At 41.0% G+C, this 22,637-nt stretch overlaps 1 protein-coding gene across 8 annotated transcripts in view; it reads right to left on the minus strand.

Moving 5' to 3' along the window:
- The window catches only part of fat3a (FAT atypical cadherin 3a), a 173,107-nt gene extending 152,899 nt beyond the window's left edge, over window positions 1-20,208 (minus strand). For all 8 annotated transcript variants that reach the window (XM_037268356.1, XM_037268362.1, XM_037268359.1 and 5 more), the window contains exon 1: window positions 20,102-20,208. The gene's annotated coding sequence lies outside the window, so the exon portion shown is untranslated. The remainder of the gene's footprint in view (window positions 1-20,101) is intronic.
- Between the last annotated feature and the right edge of the window lie 2,429 nt (window positions 20,209-22,637).

The raw sequence follows: 22,637 nt of genomic DNA on the forward strand, positions 1-22,637 counted from the left end.
TCCCATTAATCATTGTATCAAATAGGGTGAAACAATGTATATTTTACAAGTGCTTTGATTAGCTTGAAGGTAGCAAAGCGCAACACAAGTTTTACAAATTAATTGCTCCATGTTTATCTATAAAACACGAGCTTCCTTCATCCCAATCTCGTTTTTTTTAAAGTTTGTGAGGGATTGCACCTGTTTTGAGCCTTTGGAACCTTGAACCATGTGTTAGTATGTCACGCTGTACAGTTTGTTGTCTGTCTATTTGCATTTCCTTTTTTTTTGGCTTTTGCAGGTCAGCCTTGTAAATGATCATCTGTTTCAAATTACTTTACCTGGATAAGCAAAGGTGGAATAAAAAAATATAAATAAATGCACCAATTTAACAATTTGTTGTGTAAAAGCGATCTATAGGAGAAAAAAGGAGGATACGGCCATCTTCCAATCTCTATCCGGATACAAATCATGTACACATTACAGGAAAGACCACTGACAACCACTTGGTGAAAAATTACAACCACTGAAAGTAAAAACATGAGGCCTGTGAAATTACCCCCACCCCTGTTTCTTCTCTCAAACACATAGTATATATGCCTCAAGCTAAATCCACAATCTGCTGCTGACAAAGCACTTTCTCCCCACTTGTCTGAATTCTCCACCCCCTCCACCAATTACTTCCTGGTGCTCATGTATTGCTTTTCACCAGAGTCAGTGAATGTTATGAAAGTGGGTGATGGCATTTATATACTAAATACCGTATTAGCCCGAATATAAGACGACCCTGATTATAAGACGACCCCCGCTTTTTCAAGACTCAAATTTGAAAAAAGACTTTTTGACTCAAGTTTGAAAAAAAACATTTTGAATACCAAATTTTATTTTTATACAGAAAATAATTACCGTAATTTTCGGACTATAAGTCGCACCGGAGTATAAGTCGCACCAGCCATAAAATGCCCAAAAAAGTGAAAAAAAACATATATAAGTCGCTCCGGAGTATAAGTCGCATTTTGGGGGGCAATTTATTCGACAAAATCCAACACCAAGAACAGTCATGAACGAGCAACAACAGGCTAAACGATAGGTATGCTAACGTGACATAAACACAAACTAAGAGCTGAGAACGGCCCTGACGTAAAATTCAGAGTTATTAAAAAAACTATTACATAAATAACACGTTAATAAAACCATCTGTGTCACTCCAATTCATTAAATCCATCAATCGTCCTTTGTCAACAATGTGTGCGCGCCGCTGACGGCTCTAGCACTTAAAAATATTCCACAGGCCCATATAACGATATATAAATTATATATCAAATAACTATTATATAAGCAATAATGTTAAACCATCTGTGCACTCTAAATCATTAAATCCATCGATCAAATTCCTCGTCCTTTGTCAACAACGCCGCGCGTGCGTGCGCCCTGACGTCAGCCTCGTCGTTATTCCACAGATCTACTATATAACTATATTGTAGCGTTAACAAAGTTCAAGGAAAGACGTGGGTTTGGTAAACGACTCTTTATTTAACAAAACAAACTTCCAGGCGTGTGGCGGCGTGGACTTCCAGCCACGGAAGTGGAAGAGAGCTCCATACAATAGGACCGGGCGTGCGTAAAAGCCATGACCGAGCCCCATCCACCGTCCCCGGACAGCCACCCGGCTGAGCGCCGGCCCTCGACTTCCATCCACGGAGCTGAAAGACAGCTCGGTAGAATAGGACCGGGCGTGCGTAAAAGCATTGTCCGAGCCCCATCCACCGTCCCTGGACAGCCACCAAGCTATGCTTGTGAGCTGCTCCATAAAACCATATATGTACGTAACTTCCATGAAACAATGGCGTGGTTTCCATGCTGTAGTGGTTAGTGCTGTGGACTCTCACCCCAGCGACCTGAGTTCAAGTCTCCGTGGGACCTCAGCTTTTTTGGCATTTACCTAGTCCCATGTATGCTATTTGCTTGTGAGCTGCTCCATAAAACCATATAGGTAACTTTCATGTATTAATGGTGTGGGTTCCATAGTTAGTGCTGTGGACTCTCACCCCAGTGACCTGAGTTCAAGTCTCAGTGGAACCTTAACCATTTTGGCATTTACCTATTCCTATCTATACTAGTTGCTTGTGAGCTGCTCCATAAAACCATATAGGTAACTTCCATGAAGTGATAGTGTCGGTTCCATACTGTAGTGGTTAGTGCTCTGTACTCTCACCCCAGTGACCTGAGTTCAAGTCTCAGTGGAACCTCAACTATTTTGGCATTTACCTATTCCTATCTATACTGGCTTGTGAGCTGCTCCATAAAACCATATACGTAACTTCCATGAAATAATGTCGTGTGTTCCATAGTGTAGTGGTTAGTGCTCTGGATTCCCACCCAAGTGACCGGAGTTCAAGTCTCAGTGGAACCTCAACTATTTTGGCATTTACCTATTCCTATGTATATATACTATTTGCTTGTGAGCTGGTCCATAAAACCATATACGTAACTTCCATCAAGTTATGCCGTGGGTTCCATACTGTAGTGGTTTGTGCTGTGGACTGTCACACCAGCGACCTGAGTTCAAGTCTCAGTGGAACTTCAACTATTTTGGCATTTACCTATTCCTATCTATACTATTTGCTTGTGAGCTGCTCTATTAAACCATATAGGTAACTTCCATTGATTAATAGTGTGGGCTCCATACTGTAGTGGTTAGTGGTCTGGACTCTCACCACAGCGACCTGAGTTCAAGTCTCAGTGGAACCTCAACTATTTTGGCATTTACCTATTCCTATTTATACTATTCCTATATCTGGCTTGTGAGCTGCTCCATAAAACCATATACGTAACTTCCATTGAATAATGGTGTGCGTTCCATAGTGTAGTGGTTAATGCTCTGGTGTCTCACCCCAGTGACCTGAGTTCAAGTCTCAGTGGAACCTGAACTATTTTGACATTTACCTATTCCTATCTATACTATTTACTTGTGAGCTGCTCCATAAAACCATATAGGTAACATCCATGAAGTAATGGTGTGGGTTCCATAGTGTAGTGGTTAGTGCTCTGTACTCTCACCCCAGCGACCTGAGTTCAAATCCCAGTGGGACCAAAAATATCTTATCCTTGAAAAATTTGCAACAGAGTTGCTCGTGTGCTCCCCCATAAAACCATATACCTCCTTAGACCTGGGGCTGGAGTTAGGGTTGGTGTTAGACCTAGGGATGTTAGAACTAGGGTTGTTAGAACTAGGTTAAGAGCTGGGGTTAGGGTTAGGGGTTAGAGCTAAGGTTAGGGTTAGAGCTAGGGTTAGAGCTAGGGTTAGAGCTAAGGTTAGGGTTAGAGCTGGGGTTAGGGTAAGAGCTAGGGTTAGAGCTGGGGTTATGGTAAGAGCTAGGGTTAGAGCTAGGATTAGGGTAAGAGCTAAGGTTAGGGTTACGGTTAGGGTTAGAGCTAGAGTAAGAGCTAGAGCTGGGGTTAGGGTAAGAGCTAGTTAGAGCTAGGATTAGGGTAAGAGCTAGGGTTAAGGTTAGAGCTAGGGTTAGGATTAGGGTTAGAGCTAGGGTTAGAGCTAGAGTTAGGGTTAGAGCTAGGGTTAAGGTTAGAGCTAGGGTAACTTCACATGATTTAACTATACAGGTCTTGAGTCTGTCATTTGTGGTGTCTGTATGATGTTGGTAAGTTATTTGTGGTTTTAATTCCAGGTGACAGGCTCTCAGGCTGCTGTTGATGGTGGGCTGCTTGAACCAGCCAGAAGTTTGCAGAACTCTTACCCTGATGATAGCATCAAACAAGATGCTACAGGTAACATTCAGTTAGACTTTGTTGTAAGAAATAAACCTTGTAGACCTTTTCTTGTTCTCTTAGTTTACAGCTTTTAGTTGGAAAGCTGTTCTTTAGTCAGAAGGTACCTTAAACAGCATTCAGCCAACCATTGGATCACATAGTTTTAGTGGTTCTCCTCATGGAGCCCCAACAAACCAGTGGCACACACACCTGTAGATGGATTGTTGAAACGTGCGTCCATGGGGGTCCAACCAAGCCAATCATTCACACACACATAACAGATTTCTGAAATATGTCTACTTGTGGGGCCCTCCGTATGGATCGAAGGTTGTCTTATGTTTTTAGATCATACTTTTGGTTATGGACATTATAGAGGCTGATTATACTACAGCTATAGTTCCACACATCCTCAACAGCTAAACGGCTAAAGTGTCATGCTGAATGATGCTCCACTACATCCATAAAGTTGCTGTTATAGGACCTGATGAGACATCCAGAACTGTCTGGAACACTTTAGTTAGAAGGGCTTGTTTGGTTTTGGGGACTAACTTCACATGATTTAACTATACAGGTCCTGAGATGTCATTTATGTTGTCTGTATGATGTTGGTTAGTTATTTGTGGTTTTAATTCCAGGTGACAGGCTCTCAGGCTCTTGTTGATGGTGCGCTGCTTGAACCAGCCAGAACTTTGCAGGACTCTTACCCTGATGATAGCATCAAACAGGATGCCAGCCTACAGGTAACATTCAGTTAGACGTTGTTGTAAGAAATAAACCTTGTAGAGCTTTTCTTGTTCTCTTAGTTTACAGCTTTTAGTTGGAAAGCTGTTCTTTAGTCAGAAGGTACCTTAAACAGCATTCAGCCAACCATTGGATCACATGATTTTAGTGGTTCTCCTCATGGAGCCTCAACAAACCAGTGGCACACATACCTGTAGATGGATTGTTGAAACATGCGTCCATGTGTCGTTCAACTCAGAAAAAAATGGCCAAAAAGAAAGGTGAGTTTGTAAAACTGCAGTTTAAGGTCAGTACTCGTTTTCAATATTGATTTTTATGTTTTTTAATTCCACCACTTTTAAATATTACAAGTCCATTACATTTATATCTGCTCCTGTCTAGTATTTACCAAAATCCAAATTTGGTTCCAACAAGATTGGTTCTACAGGACATTATTGTAATAAATAACTCCTTATGAGCACAAGTGTAGATAGTTTTTTTTTCTCTTTAGTTTGCTGTTAGAAACTGTACCCTTGATCAGTGTGTTTGCTGTCCTAATAAGATAAGTTTAACATATTTTTTTCTGTACTTAAAAATCATCATTTCAGATGGGCTGATGCCAGAAGTCATAGAAGTGACCTCTTGTACCTTCACATCTCGTGGCCCAAGTAATGAAAAGTCTGCCAAAAAGAGAGGTGAGTTTGGAGTACCGTAATTTTCGGACTATAAATCGCGTTTTTTTTCATAGTTTGGGTGGGGGGGCGACTTATACTCAGGAGCGACTTATATGTGTTTTTTTTTTTTTCAAAAAATTTCAAAAAAAAAAAAAAAAAAGAAAAATGAAACCGCGATAAACGAACCGCAATGTAGCAAGGGATTACTGTAATTTGAATTTCAAGTGACGACAGCAGCGCGAAACCATCTGCGTCACTCCAATTCATTAAATCCATCAATCGTCCTTTGTCAACAATGCGTGCGCGCCGCTGACGGCTTTTGCACTTAAAAATATTCCACAGGCCCATATAACGATATATAAATTATATATCAAATAACTATTATATAAGCAATAATGTTATCAAACCATCTGTGCACTCTAAATCATTAAATCCATCGATCAAATTCCTCGTCCTTTGTCAACATCGCCGTGCGTGCGCCTTGACGTCAGCCTCGTCGTTATTCCACAGATCTACTATATAACTATATTGTAGCGTTAACAAAGTTCAAGGAAAGACGTGGGTTTGGTAAACGGCTCTTTATTTAACAAAACAAACTTCCAGGCGTGTGGCGGCGTGGACGTCCAGCCACGGAAGGGGACGAGAGCTCCATACGATAGGACCGGGCGTGCGTAGAAGCCATGACCGAGCCCCATCCACCGTCCTCGGACAGCCACCCGGCTGAGCGCCGGCCCTCGACTTCCATCCACGGAGCTGAAAGACAGCTCGGTAGAGTAGGCCCGGGCGTGCGTAAAAGCATTGTCCGAGCCCCATCCACCGTCCCTGGACAGCCACCCGGCCGAGCGTCGGCGCCCGACTTCAATCCACGAAAGTGAAAGTAAGCTGGACGAGTGACGCGCGACGTCGCGCTGCTGACGTCAGCAGCGCGACGCGACGTCGCGGTCGCGCGTCAGCAGCGCGACGGTTGTTTACATAAAGGACAAATATCGACTCGTCCAGCTTTCTGAGTCGATCTTTGTCATTTTGTCCTTTTTGTAAACAACCGCCGCACCACGCCGCGTCACGCTGCTGACGTCACTTGAAATTCAAATTACAGTAATCCCTTGCTACATCGCGGTTCGTTTATCGCGGTTTCACTTTTTTTTTTTTTTTTTTTTTTTGAAAAAAACCCACATATAAGTCGCTCCTTATTATAAGGCGCCCCCCCACCCAAACTATGAAAATAAACGCGACTTATAGTCCGAAAATTACGGTACTCACTTTGTGTCAAGGACGCACACGATCGCAGCAACATACTCAGTTGATACCTGCAACCTTTAACTTACTGCTGCGCACAAGCTCCAACAATCGCGATAAGCTGAGGTAACTCACGCGAGACGTAACTTCACTTTAAAGATATCTGGCGCCATCTAATGTTGTGAATGGTTATATTGTCTAGACCCCGAATGTAAGACGACCCCCACTTTTTCAGTCTTATTTCAATGCAAAAACATCGTCTTATATTCGTGCCAATACGGTAACTGGCTTCCATACTTTAATGGCTCTTAATTGTCAACAAGATCTCAAGGCAATTAAATTGGCGCCTTTTTTCTTCCCTTATAGAGTGCCGCATTACGTATTACTTATCAACAGTGAACCTTAGCTGCTCTGCTTTTTAGTCTCTCTCATTTGGAACACCGTTTATACTGCAATGCTTCTACTCGCTAACAGCTTGCCAATTAATTGCCTTAAGAAGACACACTGTGCATTTTTTTTTTACTGTTCCCAGGTGTCTTAATAAAATGGTCTCCAAAATTACTCCATCAAAATATACAGAGGATAAAGAAATATAACATAGGTCATAACCACTGTTTGAACTTAATCGGTAATGTGAAGGGAAGGCATTCCAAATCCAAATGAGTATAGCTTTCATTATGTCATGACCAGCGGCAGAGAGGTAGGGCATATAACAATGCAAGTAGCAACTCAGCAACAACTTTGTCGCTATTATACTACGTTCAGACCGAAGGAGAAATATCACTTTGCGCGGGGCTAAGCCTTGCATGAGTTTGATCGTGGGACACAAACACGGCAGCTTCATTCATGCCAGGCCACAACATAGAAAATCAGGGGCTCTTCCTCCTTCTTTGGTGGGAAAAACATATGTGTAAATTCTCACTAGTCAATCAGGAGGCTGGTGGTTGTGCTTCAACTTTGGCTAATGCTAAATACTATTGGTACCTAAGTTCTCATTTCAACAGCAAGTACATGTACGTGCACTTATCAGATAAAGCAACTTTCTTACTCCCCATCCTCCAAATCTGCTCAGTTTTGGCTCCGTCCTGGACGGTATTAGAAGCTGGCTGGAGCATAGAGCTCCTGGTGCTCAAGGATCACAGTGATTATGTTGTCTTACATCGTTTCTCCACACTAATTGCACAGAATGCCATGTTTTTATTTTGTAGTGCGGTAAATACAAATTGGATGCCAACTTGTTGTGTCTGGCTGGTTCAAATTCACCAACTTAGACTAATTGCACAGATTGCCATCCCTTTATTTTGTAGTGCGGTAAATACAAATTGGATGCCAACTTGTTGTGTCTGGCTGGTTCAAATTCACCAACTTAGACAAAAGTGCTCGCCTCTACCGCCACCTACGCATCTAACCAATCTGGAGCAAGTCCAGCAAATTACTGTGGTGATATTGTGGACTTTTGGAGACATGTTCAGACTGTAAATGAAAGGTACAAGGAGCAATCAAACTTAACCTTCGCTGCCTGTGATATTCCAGAGACTCAAGTATTTGTATACGAATAACCAAAATGACAAAAATGTGTAATATAATTTCCTTTTAACATTCAAATGCAGTGTGTAGTACAATTTATGAGTTAACGTATATTGGGGGCTGGCAAGAATTTATGTTGTCCTTCACAGACAGTGTAGTACTGATTCAATCGCATGATTTATGTGCATTTCAGAGCCGATAAATATAGATATGGTATGTATCTGCTATGACTGCAGTATATATGCTCAGGTCGTACTTATCCGACCTTTACGTAATCAGATGCAAAATATGGGCTGTGTGCGAGCAGGGAAGGCAGGCTTGGTGTGGTCACGATCATCCTTCCAACTGCAAAGTCGTGAAAGATTGCAGTGATAATTTCGTATTTAACTTAATTTAATCCCACTTGAAAGTTTATATTTGTGGTGACAGCAATAATTCAGCCACACAGACGTTCATTTGTGATGTACATCAATGACTATGTTCATGTGGAGTCAATTACGGTAACCTTTAAATATCGTAATGGCAAAATTCTTGTTCTGCAAGGCCATGAAAACCCCTACAAAAACCTAAATATTCTCATATTCTGTTGTTACTCTGAAGCCCAACAGAAAATCACAAGTAGAGGTAAACAAACAGCAAAAGTCAGATGCAGCCCAAAGCCATAATTTTGGAGTGAGGAGGAAATCGACAACTTTTAGTGTGGTAAAAGACATGAGTATAATGGCTTTTGTTGACCATAGAAAATAAGAAGCAGAAATGATCTATTTTAACAGGAAGTCGTCACGTCACGATTTAGATGGGGACACTCCAATTGATCCAGCTACAATATTTACGGGTGTAAGTGAGTTATTCCAAATGTTGACCTTAACTCAAATGTGGATGGCCTGTAAACATCAGCGAGGCAATGTCATCTTTGTACAGTAGATGGTAAATGGTCTTTCACTGATCTATCACTTTTCCACATATTGAAGTCCTCAAAGAGCTTCAAACTAAATTCAAATGTACCTACTGATGACGCACCATCACAAACTGGGGGTTCAATACCTTGCTCAAAGATACTTCGACCTGGTCACAATACCAGGGGATCTAACCCTCAACCTCTCGGTTGGAAGACGACCACTCTACCACTGAGTTATATAATTTAATTTACAAAAATATATTGTTAGAAAGGCACTGTGCCTGAGATGGGAATGTTTGCCTAAGGTAACAATTTTCTGCTTTTGGTCAGCTGTAACGTCAAAGGGTGTGAAGAGTTTACATCTCAGTTCATTGCTGAATCACTTTCCCATCAGACCTAACAAGATATTGATTCCCCAAATGCCACCAAGCTGCACTATAAAAGCATTTTCCCATTTTCTGTCAACAACACCTCTTGCAAGAAAATCTATCTCTGACAAAAAGGCATTGGCCACAGCGGAGAAAGGGCAATTTGTGAACATCTGAACCAGAGATTGATAGTAAGGTCAGTGCTGACAATAGCTCAATTGTCAATTGAAACAATGTGGAGTTAAAAAAAGTAAAATTACATAGTTGAGCCCAGAGTGTTGACCAATGACTCACATTCAATCAGCATGTAACAAGCCTTCTGCAGAAGGCCAAAATATAGTACCTGTTGCATTTGCTCTAAATTCAGGTACTGTATCAGATTGGGTGATGAATGACCCTTCACAAATGTTTGCTAAGTTTTCTTTAGAACATTTCGCAGGTTCTTGACATGAAAAAATCAATTTTAAGCACTATCACCTGCACATAGATGCACAATGAGTTAAGATTGTCATTTATTCATTTATTTAGTTAGTTATTTAGTTATTTATCGTTCGCTCACTCGTTCATTCGTTTATTTATGCATTCATTCATTTATTTATCTATTTGTTTATTCATTCATTCATTCATTTACATACCGGTACAGTATTCCCTTGATTATCACAGGGGTTACAATGCCCGCAATAAGTGAAATCTGCAACGCAGAGGCAGACTTTTTAAAATATTTTTTTATTTTAATTTTTCGATGCCTCTCTTATGCTGTCACGAGGATGGGCGGGTGGATGGATGGTTTGATGGTTTGATGGATGGATGGATGGATGGATGGATGGATGGATGGATGGATGGATGGATGGATGGATGGATGGATGGATGGATGGATGGATGGATGGATGGATGGATGGATGGATGGATGGGCAGGTGAACGGACGGAGGGATGGTTGGACGGACAGATGAGCAGGCGGACAGACGAACGGACGGTTGGACGGATGGATGGATGATCGACCGACAGATGAACGGATGGCTGGATAGACGAGAGGATGGACGGAAGGATGGATGTGAGAGAGAGCTATGATCTGTCATTCAGAAGGCCAATTCTCGAATTAATTACTGTGATGTACAGTTCTACAAGCAAGTGACTGATTTGCCAACATCCACCCACTATAAGTACCCATCTGCTCTGGTATCATGTGGTGCCAAGAATACATAGCAGCAGTAAGAACGAACATCTATCTGTGTGAACATTGCAACACACTCGACACTTAAACACTGTACATTCTGATTAGATGATGAATATTACCACAAAGGAATTAAAAGGTTGTTCCAATGAAATAAATTGAAACTAATGACACCTATCAGATGCAATGATGACAGCAACTAAAAAATGACATGTGGACTACAGAACCTCCAATACTCTTCACGATGTACAAGCTGATGTTGGCACCACCTACTCATGTTTTGTCCATTCATGCCTTGAGGCATGATTTTAAGCCCAATTAGACTACTAGTTTACTAGTTGTATGAGCCCTTCACTGCAACCACTTTATGTGCACAAGCACAATGAGCTCACAAATCCCAAATCATACCTTCTGTTCTACATACAAGGTTAGTTGGGAAAGCTAATGCGGGATTGATGCCAGACCTGTTACCAGTCTAGGGTGGGAAATGAAATGCATGGGGGGGGGGTTAGGGTAATAAACAACTGCATTGGTGTGTGTATGCATAGCTCATATGCTACAGTGCAAACACACATACACGCTTTAAACTAACTTTGCGACATGATGGGCTGTTGCACATTAGATTCAACAAAGCATGGTTAAGCTAGCTACATTTAAGCACAACTTCCAGTTTATGCTCTTGTGGTGGCACTGAATTTGTACCACTTCCTGACTTTGCGACGTCACACCAACTTAACAATCACTGCGCTGTAATGTGGAGACATCAAAAACGCTGCACAATTTGGCACAAAAGGGAATGGCCAGAAGCAGAATAACAGTTGAAAGTCAGTCAAAAAGCAAAGAATAATGGATCTTCAAACGAGTTTTAAAAATGGAAAGAGAAGGGGCTTGCCTGACATTTAAGGGGATGTCATTTCAGAGGGAAGGATCGGCAACAGAAAAGGCCCGATCCCATCTAAGGTTCCGCTTAGTCCTCGGCACCTCCGGGATGCAAAGTATGCAAATTACTAACCATAATACTAGGTTAACCATACTCTTTGACTTTGTAGCCTTTTCAACAATACTAAAATAAACATTTATTGTGGTTAAAAAATATATTTTTCGGAGACTCAAGCCTCAAGGTAGGGGGGCACAAACAACTTGTAGGCCTGTTCTTGGTGACAGCTCTGAGTTCATAGATAATTATGGTGAGAAGGCGAGTTCTGTACCGTCTCCAAATATGGGATTTTAAATAATTATTCTCCATTAATATTAGCTGAAGTGCAATTTGTCACCAGTAATGACCTTTTCCAGCAGTTAGAAATGGGGGATGGTGAAATTATGATTTCTGCGCACTGGCAACAGATTAATCTATTTTTGCAAGCATGTGGAAATTAAAATGGGACACCTGTCTCTGTGTTGCCTAAAACATAGAAAATGATTGGTGGTGTACGTGATCAACCATAAAGAGGCTTGATGAAATGATGTGTGCTGATAAGAGATAATGGTCCTTAATGGTCCTCTTTAACGGCATACTGCATGTATAATTAATTTGAGTCTGATAACAATCACACCTTCATTTCCTAAATTGGTTTATGGTCAAGTACAGTAAATGCCAGTGTGACAAAGTGTTACTGTATACATTAGGCTGCTGTGGACACTGCAACAAATTTAGACAACAGCCTTCAATAATCAAATGCACAGAGTACAGTGAATCCACAACTGACTGCTGATTGCAGCACATTACATATTACATACATGTTAAAACAGCTGTATATAGACAGAAAATAATGCATTGGGCTCCCATTTCTTAGTTCTCAAAGACTCAAGTTTTTGTGATAAGGGAGTCTATTTGATTTGACTGCTCCCAAAGCAGCCTCGAAGAACCGACATGAAAATAAAATAATTCAAATAACTAAATTGAAAACAATAAGGGGAAAAGTGATGTGATGCATAAATAACTCACATTGTAATTAATAAACAATAAAAAGATGTTAGACACTTGAGAGCGCCACAGCGGAAACTAATAAAAAGTAAAACCTACACAAGAAATGAAAAACATAAATAACAGAAATCGCAGGTGTACTGTACTTACTGTTACCAGAAGTCAGGCAAAAAACAGTAAGCGCATTCTAGATTTCACTGGAAAGACAATCCTTGGAAACCAAGACGATGAAGGAAGCAATTAAAATAATCCCGTCTCGTCTCCCATCGGCTACTGCTGCACCTAGAACCCCAGCTCATTGAAAGTGCCCGAATGTATGATGCAGGAGGCTCCGCCCGTTAATGCTCACAGAGGAAAATGACAAACAAATCACACACACTACACAAGAACATAAAGGAATAATTCCTTTTTTTATGGAGGTCCATTTCTACACACAGTAATTGCATCACATCATATCTGATGGAAATGCCATTGTCACTCTGCTAATTCTACCACATCAAATGGTTGTTCTGCTGAACTCATATCTAGTGACAGGGAAGGTTCAGCAAGCCATAAATTATGTTTGTATTTATGTCCCGGGATCCACATGGTACTGCTGGTCAGAGTGAACAAACAAAACATCTTTCACAATATCATATCACTGCCACCAGCTTGGACAGTCGTGTAGCGTAGGTTACATTAATACTGTAGGTTCCAACAATCAAATCTGAAACTAGCAACACACAAAGAGCTTCTATGAGTTTCATTGTCAGCATCTCTTTGTCAGATCAAATCAGTCTCACCCTGAGTTAACCTTTTATCATTGAGGCTTTTTTAAACACAGTTCTGCAGCTCACTGTTTGTCACGCCATTCTGTTGTGTCCTGAAGTGTCCAAAAGTTCTAGACGACAGTGCCTTTTTGAAATCTATAATAATCAGTGCTGAGCAAATGAATTGGAAAAAAGCATTAGTTATAGTTCCTAGTTTTTTTCCTAAAAGCTCAATTAAATTAGTAATAGACTACCTACGGCCTGCGTCAACCTTCAACTATGTAAAACAATACCAGATTTCACAGGCCATTTGCATAGACCGGTGCACCATTTAAATATTTATTGAATGTCACAATAAATCAGGGAGACATACTGCCGAAACAATCATTGGCTCACTCCTGCCTGCTATGATGACTTGCACACCACAAGAACTAAGACAAAATTCTCTCTGACCCTTCACACCCTGGTCGCCACCTTTTCCATCTCCTTCCCTCATTTAGGCACTATTGATCTATGTGCACTAAAACCAGCAGACTCGCATACCTTCTGAGATTTGTATATTCATGCGGACACGACCACACAGACAACATAGCGGACGAGCTAATCCTGCCCTACGATTGTAGATACAGTTCAAACATTTGCACAATTGAAAAGCGAGTTGCTGGGACATTACTTGGAATAGACAAGGAGGCGATTAAAAAAGTTGGAACAACTTAAGAGATTGCTTCCTAAAAAGCAAGAAAGGGTGCCTTAGGGTAGAGTGGTTCCAGGAAGAACAAAGAATACACCTTCTGAAAGATGTGAGTGTATTATCAATTAAACAGTTATTATTCGTTAAACAGTGTGTCATCATTGATTAACCTGTGAGTATTGCCACGTTATAAAATGTAGTAGTATTCACAGTGTAGTGTGGTTCGAATGCCAAACATTCTTTTCACTGCCCCCTACAGTATGGGAGGATATTGGCTAACTGCAGTTGCAAGCCACACAGAATAGAAAATACTGCAAAATACACGACAGATTCCGCTTGTCTTGTTTTTGAGCAGAGCATTCACGTGTCAAGCATGAAGCAAGGTTTACCGCATCCATCATTGTAGGATTGACTCTACATATTTGTTAAACTGTTGCTGATCATTATTTTACCCCCCTGGACAAAAAGGGTTCAAGGACTCTGCATCATTTGCATGATCATCTTTATATCCTAATTACTGCACGCCTGTTCACTTTATTTTGCTTGAAGACTCTCCGCATCATTTGCACAGCTGTCACTGTTTTGTACTACAGCACTAATGATATCCCTACATTGTTTAATGACTCTCTGTACTTATTTGTGTGTAAACGTTTCTTTGTAGCTTGTTGCTATAATGCTAGTGTGACTCAAACTACCAGAGACAAATTCCTTGGGTCTTCTTACTTGGCCAATACAGACGACTCTGATTCTGATTTCTCTTGTTCAAGAATAACAAATTTGATATTGAAAAACTAATCAAGTTAATTTGCAAATTTAAGGCAGGGTTAAAATTGTATTATTATGAATCTGTTCAGCCCTACTTTTAACATATTTGAACTGCAGCTGCAAATGCTATCAGCATATTCTAGACATTTAACTACTGCTAATTCCTCTAAATGAATATTGATGTTAGTCGTTGATGGCAAAACTGATGCAGCATATTGCTTTAGTCCACAACCTTATGTACAGCAGACCAGACAGTGTTTAGGGCAGAGAAGCAGGCTCATTGTGAGGCAAGACAGTCTCACAAAAGAGGCCAAAATGGTCCATACACATACAAAAAATGACAAAGACAGACAATGCCGCTGTACTGCCACGACCACTATTCAACAGCATTCCAGCAGTTGCTGAGAACAATAGTGGGTCCTTGCACACAAACACACACTTACTCACACTATCCAACCGCTCCGACACGAAGGAGCACAGAACAGGCACCCCCAGCTTGTATGGAGAAGGGAACCAAAGAAATCCCCCAACTCACTCTCTCTCCTACACAGTCAGAGCGAGGGAGGGGGGCTTTCGGAGTGCTGGCATTTGGCACGAACAGACGCTCACAAAGCCCTCGGGACCCCGGAGATGAAGGAGAAATGTGGGGGAGGGTGGAGGAGCACGGAGGGGAGGGGTTGCAGTAATGCCATTTCCAAGCAGGCAGCCTGTGGAGCGAGGCGCTCAGGGAGAATGAGAACAAAACGAACAGGGGGATGGCCTCCCTTTCCTCCTCCTCCTTCATGTGGAGGTCAGTATGCTTGGCAGAGAGGTCAGCCACTGCAGCAGGAGACGCACATCACCCCTCTTAAAAATCTGCATGTAGTGTACATCTGCAGTCATCATTACGACACAAGATTCAATAAATCCAAGCTGTTCGCCAGAAGGAAATGACATACATCTCGGCAATACACGTACAGACAAGTATTTGCCTCCTTGGTCATGTATTCAGATTACGCTATTCTAGGGCTGGGCCATTATAGAAAAACAATCACGATTGTTTTGAAAATGGCTGAAATCATGATTAATAAAACACATTTTCAGTGATTTCAAAACTGGATTTATTCAACTACTAAAACTTAATCACTCAAAACTATCAAAAGAATATATTTTGGTCAGGCCCTGGTTTATGCACATAGAGCGCAACAAAACAAACACACTACTTGAATGCACATTGCACACAGGGAATAAATGAGCAAATTTGGAAAAGAGACATTATTTTAACAGTCACGATACACTATATTATATGATACATATGATATATTATATACATAAAACTCCTGAAGAGCAATGCAATGTTGTTAATGAAGCCAACAAAATAAAGTCAATTTAACCTGCCGCTTGTACTGCCGTAGAGATGCTCATCCAGCTAGCATTTCTTTTCTGCTAAACCAGTTCAGAGTCACGGGTAGAAGAGCCATACTTACCAAATTAGCTGCATGGGTGACAGATGAGTTTATTACTTCAAACAGTTTCGACAATTTGTTGTCAGTAATGTAATGTAATGTAATGTTAATTTATAGTCCTAGCTGATAGTGTCAATCAAAACTGATCATTATTAAATTTGTAACAGCAGAATTTAATCTCGTGAAAAAATATTTGATTATGTCGTGCAAATACAGTGTGAAGTAAAATGGATTAATTTTGTGTGTTCAGTAATGGCTGTCGAATGACTAGTTGATAAGACATCAGGCTCAGATGCTCCAACCACGATGAAGGAAAAATATGCTGGCTTTACCTCATTAAAATTGCTGCCAAACAGCTTTCTAAAATGATATTTTTCAAGAAATGTCTTTAAGCAAATTCAATAGTCAAGTCTGCACTCACAACGAGCACATTGGAGCCTTTGGCACACTTACCCACCGACGGCAATAAGACAATCCAAAACCACATATAAATGTACTTGTACCTGATTTAATAAATTTGTTGTCAAATAAAATGTCTGTTGCAGCTTTTATTTTTAACATAGTGTTATTTGACTACAGATCATTTGCAATGATCCCACGATCTGTACTTTGTTTCACCAAACTCATACAAACATAGAAAGCTTTTTTTTTTGTGGGGGAATCCATGGCAAAGCAAGTAAGGATAGTATTGAGTGAAATGTACTTTTCAGACTTACCATTTATATTGCCAGGCATTTATATGAACATCTACCTACCCTTTGTGTTATACGTTTTTAAAAACAGTTGGAGAGATGCTAAGATGGGGGAAAGGACTGACAATATTCGGCAGTGCATAATCATCAGCGATATGTTTTAATGAGTTGATTCATCCATTTCATATACCACCTGTACTCTTTCGAGCCAAGGGTGACCAGGGGCCTCTCAGCTGGCACAAACTGGACTGGTCCACCAGCCAATCACAGGGCACACTCGTATTCAAACTCTGGTCAATTAAACTTCTTCAATCAACCGAACAAGCATGTTACTGGAATGCAGGGGAAACCCAAAGACCCGGATACCAGAAAGTTCGGAAAGTACAAGGAAGACATGCCTACAACATACGTACATAAAGGCTGGAGCAGAGTTACAAACCTCAGAATTGTGAGGCATGCCTACTAAACACTTGAGCTGCCCTCACTTCAATAAAATGACAAAATGAGCAACATTATAGACAACATTATATATCGTATATATATCCGTATATTCATCCATCCATTTTCTGAACCGCTTAGTCCCCACGGGGGTCGCGGGCGTGCTGGAGCCTATCCCAGCCGTCATCGGGCAGTAGGCGGGGGACACCCTGAACCGGTTGTGTATATATATATTGTATTATAATATTTTTGGAATGTCTGGAACAGGGGTCACCAACCTTTTTAAGAAGACCTACTTCTTATATACTGATTACTGCTGAGGGCTATCAATTTGATAGGCATCTGAAATTAATCAGCTCAAATTACTTTTAACAACATTATGTGCTACAATATGCATTTTCAGACACTGGTCGTCATGTTACCGATGCCTCACAATAATTAGAAAACAGAGAAATATATGCACTCTCTTTGTTCATACATCTCTGCAAGAGTTTGCATTTTTAAATGTTTATTTTTACATCATTCCAAGAAAATCACAATGTTCTATCACAGACGAGCTACTTTTAGAACAATGCTACGGGCTACTGCTGCCCGCGGGCTTCACGTTGGTGATCTCTGAAAATGTTCCATATAGTATATCCATCCATCCATCCATCCATCCATCCATCCATGCATCCATTATCTGTACCGTATATCTTGGATATTTTTCAAATTTAAATATTTTCCTAGGGCAGCACAGTAATGCACTGGTTAATATGTCCGCCTCACAGTTTAGAGGGTGCGGGTTCGATTCCACCTCCGGCTCTCCCTGTGTGGAGTTTGCATGTTCTCCCCGCACCTGCATGGGTTTTCTCCGGGCACTCCGGTTTTCTCCCACATCCCAAAAATATGCATAGTAGGCTGATTGAGCGCTCCAAATTGCCCGTGGGTGTGAGTGCGAGTACAGATGGTTGTTAAGGTTAAGGTTAGGGTTAGGGGGTGGCCTGCAATTGGCTGGCAACCGGTTCAGGGTGTCCCCCGCCTAATGCCTGATGACGACTCGGATAGGCTCCAGCACGCCCGCGACCCCCCGTGGGGACAAAGCAGTACAGAAAATGGATGGATGGATGGATGGATAAATATTTTCCATATGCAGCGTTATTTAAATAAGTGGAATTTCATTTATATTAACGTCTAATGCAAGCGAGCACAAACTATATACCCTTGAAAATGCTGTGGTAAAAACAACCCAGTTTGGGTTAAAAATTGGACCGACCCATGCAGTGTGCTCAATTTGACCCAACCTCCTGGGTTGTTTTGCCCAGCAGTTTTAAGGGTGAACAGTTTCGTCTTGGTGGGATAGACTCTAGCTTCTCTCTAATGCCCGAACAAGATCAGTCAAAAATGTATGCCTGGATGGGTTCTTTGCCCAGAAGTAAGGAATATGACCAGTCAAAAACAACAAAAAAGGTTCTGCGCGACCTCTTTCTCCACTACATTGTCTAAATTTGGAGGAGATGAAACAATTAGTCAACAGCTAACCATTATCAACTTCATTGATAATTAATTTTGATAATCAATGGTAAAAAAACTTGATCCCACACTTGAGGCGTCACTGTCCACACACTCTACACAACAAAATGTAAGCATTTCTGCTCAATAAAGAGATGAACTGTATTCTATTAAAACCAGTCCAGGCAATCTATGCATTTTTTAAACCAAATATAATGGTGCATTATTTTGGGACAATCACTTCTGTGCTCATTTCTCCATATGTCAAACAGCAATAAACTAAATCTTCCAAGAAGACCAAATGTGGTTAAAAATTAATTCGACAGAATGATAAACACCTGCAAGCTCTGTTTTGGTTACGTGCTAGAAATATTATGTAGGCTACTGCAAGGACACAAGTCTACAGTGAGCCGGGCTGATCTACAACCCAGACTATGCAAAACTGTTGAAAGCAAGAGCAGTGTGATAAAGGAGGTGCAAGGATGAGGTGAGAGGGTGGAAGAGGAGGAGGTGATAGGGCGCGAAATGAGGAGGAGCTGTAAACACAGGCCCACCAGGCAGCAATACAGCTGTGCAGTAGTTTGGCTCTCTGCCAGCTGAAAGGTGAGAAGATGCCGCTTAATACACAAAGCAGCAGATGTGTGTACACAGGTATGTGTGTGCGTGTGTTATTGTGTGCGAGTGTGTGTGCACGCTCGCTTGCATGTGCGTGTGATGTATGTTGTAATCAGAGAAGCCAGGCTGTAAACTAAATAACCACTTTGGTCACATCAGAAATTGGTCTCATGCATCCTGATGGCTTTTGCAGAAACTCGACTGTAAATATTCTCAACCCCGCCAAAGCAGCCCTATAATGACTGGTGGTAACCTTCATGATGGAGATCCATGGGACATTTTAGACCAGCCCCAGTTGTTGCTTCCATATGCTTCTCTGCAGCTATATACAATCCTGCAGGAATCACAATGATCACTATGAGTTCTCTCTATATCTGAAGGTTGAGTATGGAAACTAATTAATATCAAGGACACAGTATACGTTTGTACTTTTTTCAAGCAAATGCAACCAAAACCATTGATATTCAAGTCGCTGACGGTTTGTACTCGCGTATTCAACATACACCTGCTTCTGTGGAATACTCTCAAGCTGAGCGCTCCTACACGTGTGGCTATAGTTCTTAACATTCCACAGGGCTTAGGTTAGTAGTAATATGAAAACAAAAAACACGGAGACGCTATCTGAGCCCGGACAGTCCCACGCGACTGAGACTGAAGCTCCATGCTCAGCTCACCAATCATCAGCAATCACCTCTCATCCGCTCTTCCTTCCTCCACCACCTTTTTATTCAGGACACACACTGCTGCAGGACTTCATTTACAGTATCGAGGTGCATCATGCTCTTGGTCATTTTTTCGTATCCAGCACATGATAGGTATTCATTTAATACTGTATATCGCATCACTGGTTGCAGAAATCCGCGTTGCTCCTCATTCATCCTCACCGCACGTTTACGTGCATGTTCCGAACTTCGCATACATCATCTAAGAAAGACATGGGGGGACTTACCTATATATGCAGCGGAATATCCCAGGGAATAACTCCGTCGTACTTATGATTACCATCCACACCGGTGTAACTGTAATGCACAGCAACTGCTCACCGAGTGGCTTCTCCCGCTGTGAGCGTTCTCCTCTGCTGCTTCAGCGCGCTCATGACGGAGCCGTGTCGCGCGCAGAAGTGCGCGGGCACAGCACAGCCTGCAGGAGAACCAACAGATTGTATTCTAATATTTTCAATTCAGTAATTCCCGTCGTGCAAAAGCGAATTATTTCACTTAATTTGGTCTGTTGTACACCTACAAAATTGGCCATTGCAACAAGGTTGATTTTTAAACAAAATTAATGTTAACCTATAAAGTATGCAGCAACGTAAACGTTTGGATGTTCGCAAGTAATACATTTCTCGTACACATTTTACATAATTTAATGTTCCACCATGTTTTACCAATAGCATTTTTTTAACAAATTCAGATTTTGGTGATGAAATAAATACAAGCACATGTGCAAAGTTGATAAATTGGGGCTATTTACCTACCTGTGACTTCATGGATGCAATAGATGTAAAAACAATATGTGAAATTCAGGGCAGTTTTAATATTCTCTATGCAAAAAAAGTCTTGTTCCATTTTTTGTGAGGTTTTGCAGTTGGGAGTTGGGGGCAGGTGGACCGGACCCCCAACACACACACACGCACACACGCACGCGCGCACACACACACACACACCACACAAACCCATAAAGTCGAGTCAGGCGCTTTATTCATTTTTTAACAAATCAACTCTGAAGCCTCGTAATGGAATTAAATGTGTAAAAATTAAGTAGTTAATTGACTGTGCCCAAAAGAAGAAATCAATTTGAAAATTAACAGTCTGAAACCGGTCTTTTTATTGGGGGCAGTGTCAAATCAATAAGTCTTAATTAGTCTACAATTCCAGAACTTGAATTTAGAATGTGAAAATAGGAAATACAATTTCTATCGGTGCTGTGTTCAGATGGCTCAAAACTGTAAACAGCTATTTGATCCTATCTTCCTAATACTGGGTTTACAAAATATTCTCTGTCACATGGTATACATGGATGGCAGCATGATTCTGTTATCTTGTAAACCCAAGGTGACACAACATTTGCCTTGCAAAATCCTTATTCCAAGAAACTGTCATCAAAAGACATGGGGAAGCCATTGAGAAGAGGCTGCTGTGTTCACTGGGTTCAACTTATTGACAGACCTTGCCATCTGCAGGCCTTACCGATAAGTCCCATAAATCTGAACTCACAAGACACTGTTGTCAAGGACTCCATCCAATGCAGGAGTTATCCCCCTGCAATCGTTTTATTGTACCCTTCAATCACTTTAACAAAAAGGACAGCACATACTTGGCACACTTTTTTTTTCATGATCATTATCCCAGCCAACCTTTTCCAATAAGGATTTATTAATGTAATCTTGATCTCTAAATAGCTCTGCTGTATAACAACATGGAAAAGGGAAGTGACCTTTGAATCTGATTTTGTCTCCACAATCATTATTTTCAGCAAATGGTGCAGAAAGCTGTCTTTTATTTCCATGTCATGTTCAACAGAGCTGGTTGTGTGTTCACTGAGGCCATCACCCCCCCCCCCATAAAATAAAATACAAATAAATTCTGTCTCAGTGCACTGCCGCTTGCTTTTCATACTTATGGATCCATTTCATTTAGTGCGACATTTGTTTTGTAATTCACTCTTTAACCAACTAATGTAAATCACATTATTGATGATTAGTGAGTTTATATGATACCCGTTTAAACCAAGAGACTAGATAAAACAACATCTGAAATCGTCACCACTGAATTTCTTATACAGGCAGAGTAGCATGCATGATTATTGATTTTTTTTTTTTTTTAAATACATACAGTCCCAGTCAAATGTTTAAACGTTCTTGTCCATGCAATGAATGAGAATCATGTGAACATTTGCAACGTTTGCCTAATTTCTTAGAGACAGTGTGTTGCCATCTAGTGGTGAACTATTATAATGCATACAGTACCTAAGATCGAAACGCGTGCATTTGAAGCATCGCGCACTACGGTGCCTCAGAAAGACCACAGTTTGCAAGCCTACCTCAAATTTCTTTAGCAGAGGTGGAAGCAAAATGTCATCACAAACTACTTCTAGTACTCCCTGAAGTTACAAAGTAAAATTTTTGATCGGGTGACTGTCTCCTTCGGGTTTCCGTAGCAGAAAGATGGCAGCGAGACATGTTAGCGCCCTGTATGGCAGAGCCTGACCCAACTGATATAGTTAGCATTTACTAGACCTACAATTATATAAACCATATAAACGTTGATGTGATAGAACTCTTTTTTTCTCATTTATTTAATAGTTTAATAGGTTTTTAAAATGAATGCACATTGAAAGATCAAAACATTCTGCACAGTGTCTCTTAAATGGATGATGCAAGAATCTTGACTAATGAAGTAAAGGCAATACTCCCTGTGGCTATCATAGGTGCAGAGCCAAATTAGGATTGCTTGACTGTGGCAAATGTCTCCTCACCACTAAGT

Source organism: Syngnathus acus, chromosome 13 (assembly GCF_901709675.1).
Source record: "Syngnathus acus chromosome 13, fSynAcu1.2, whole genome shotgun sequence".
Classification (NCBI taxonomy): Eukaryota; Metazoa; Chordata; class Actinopteri; order Syngnathiformes; family Syngnathidae; genus Syngnathus; species Syngnathus acus.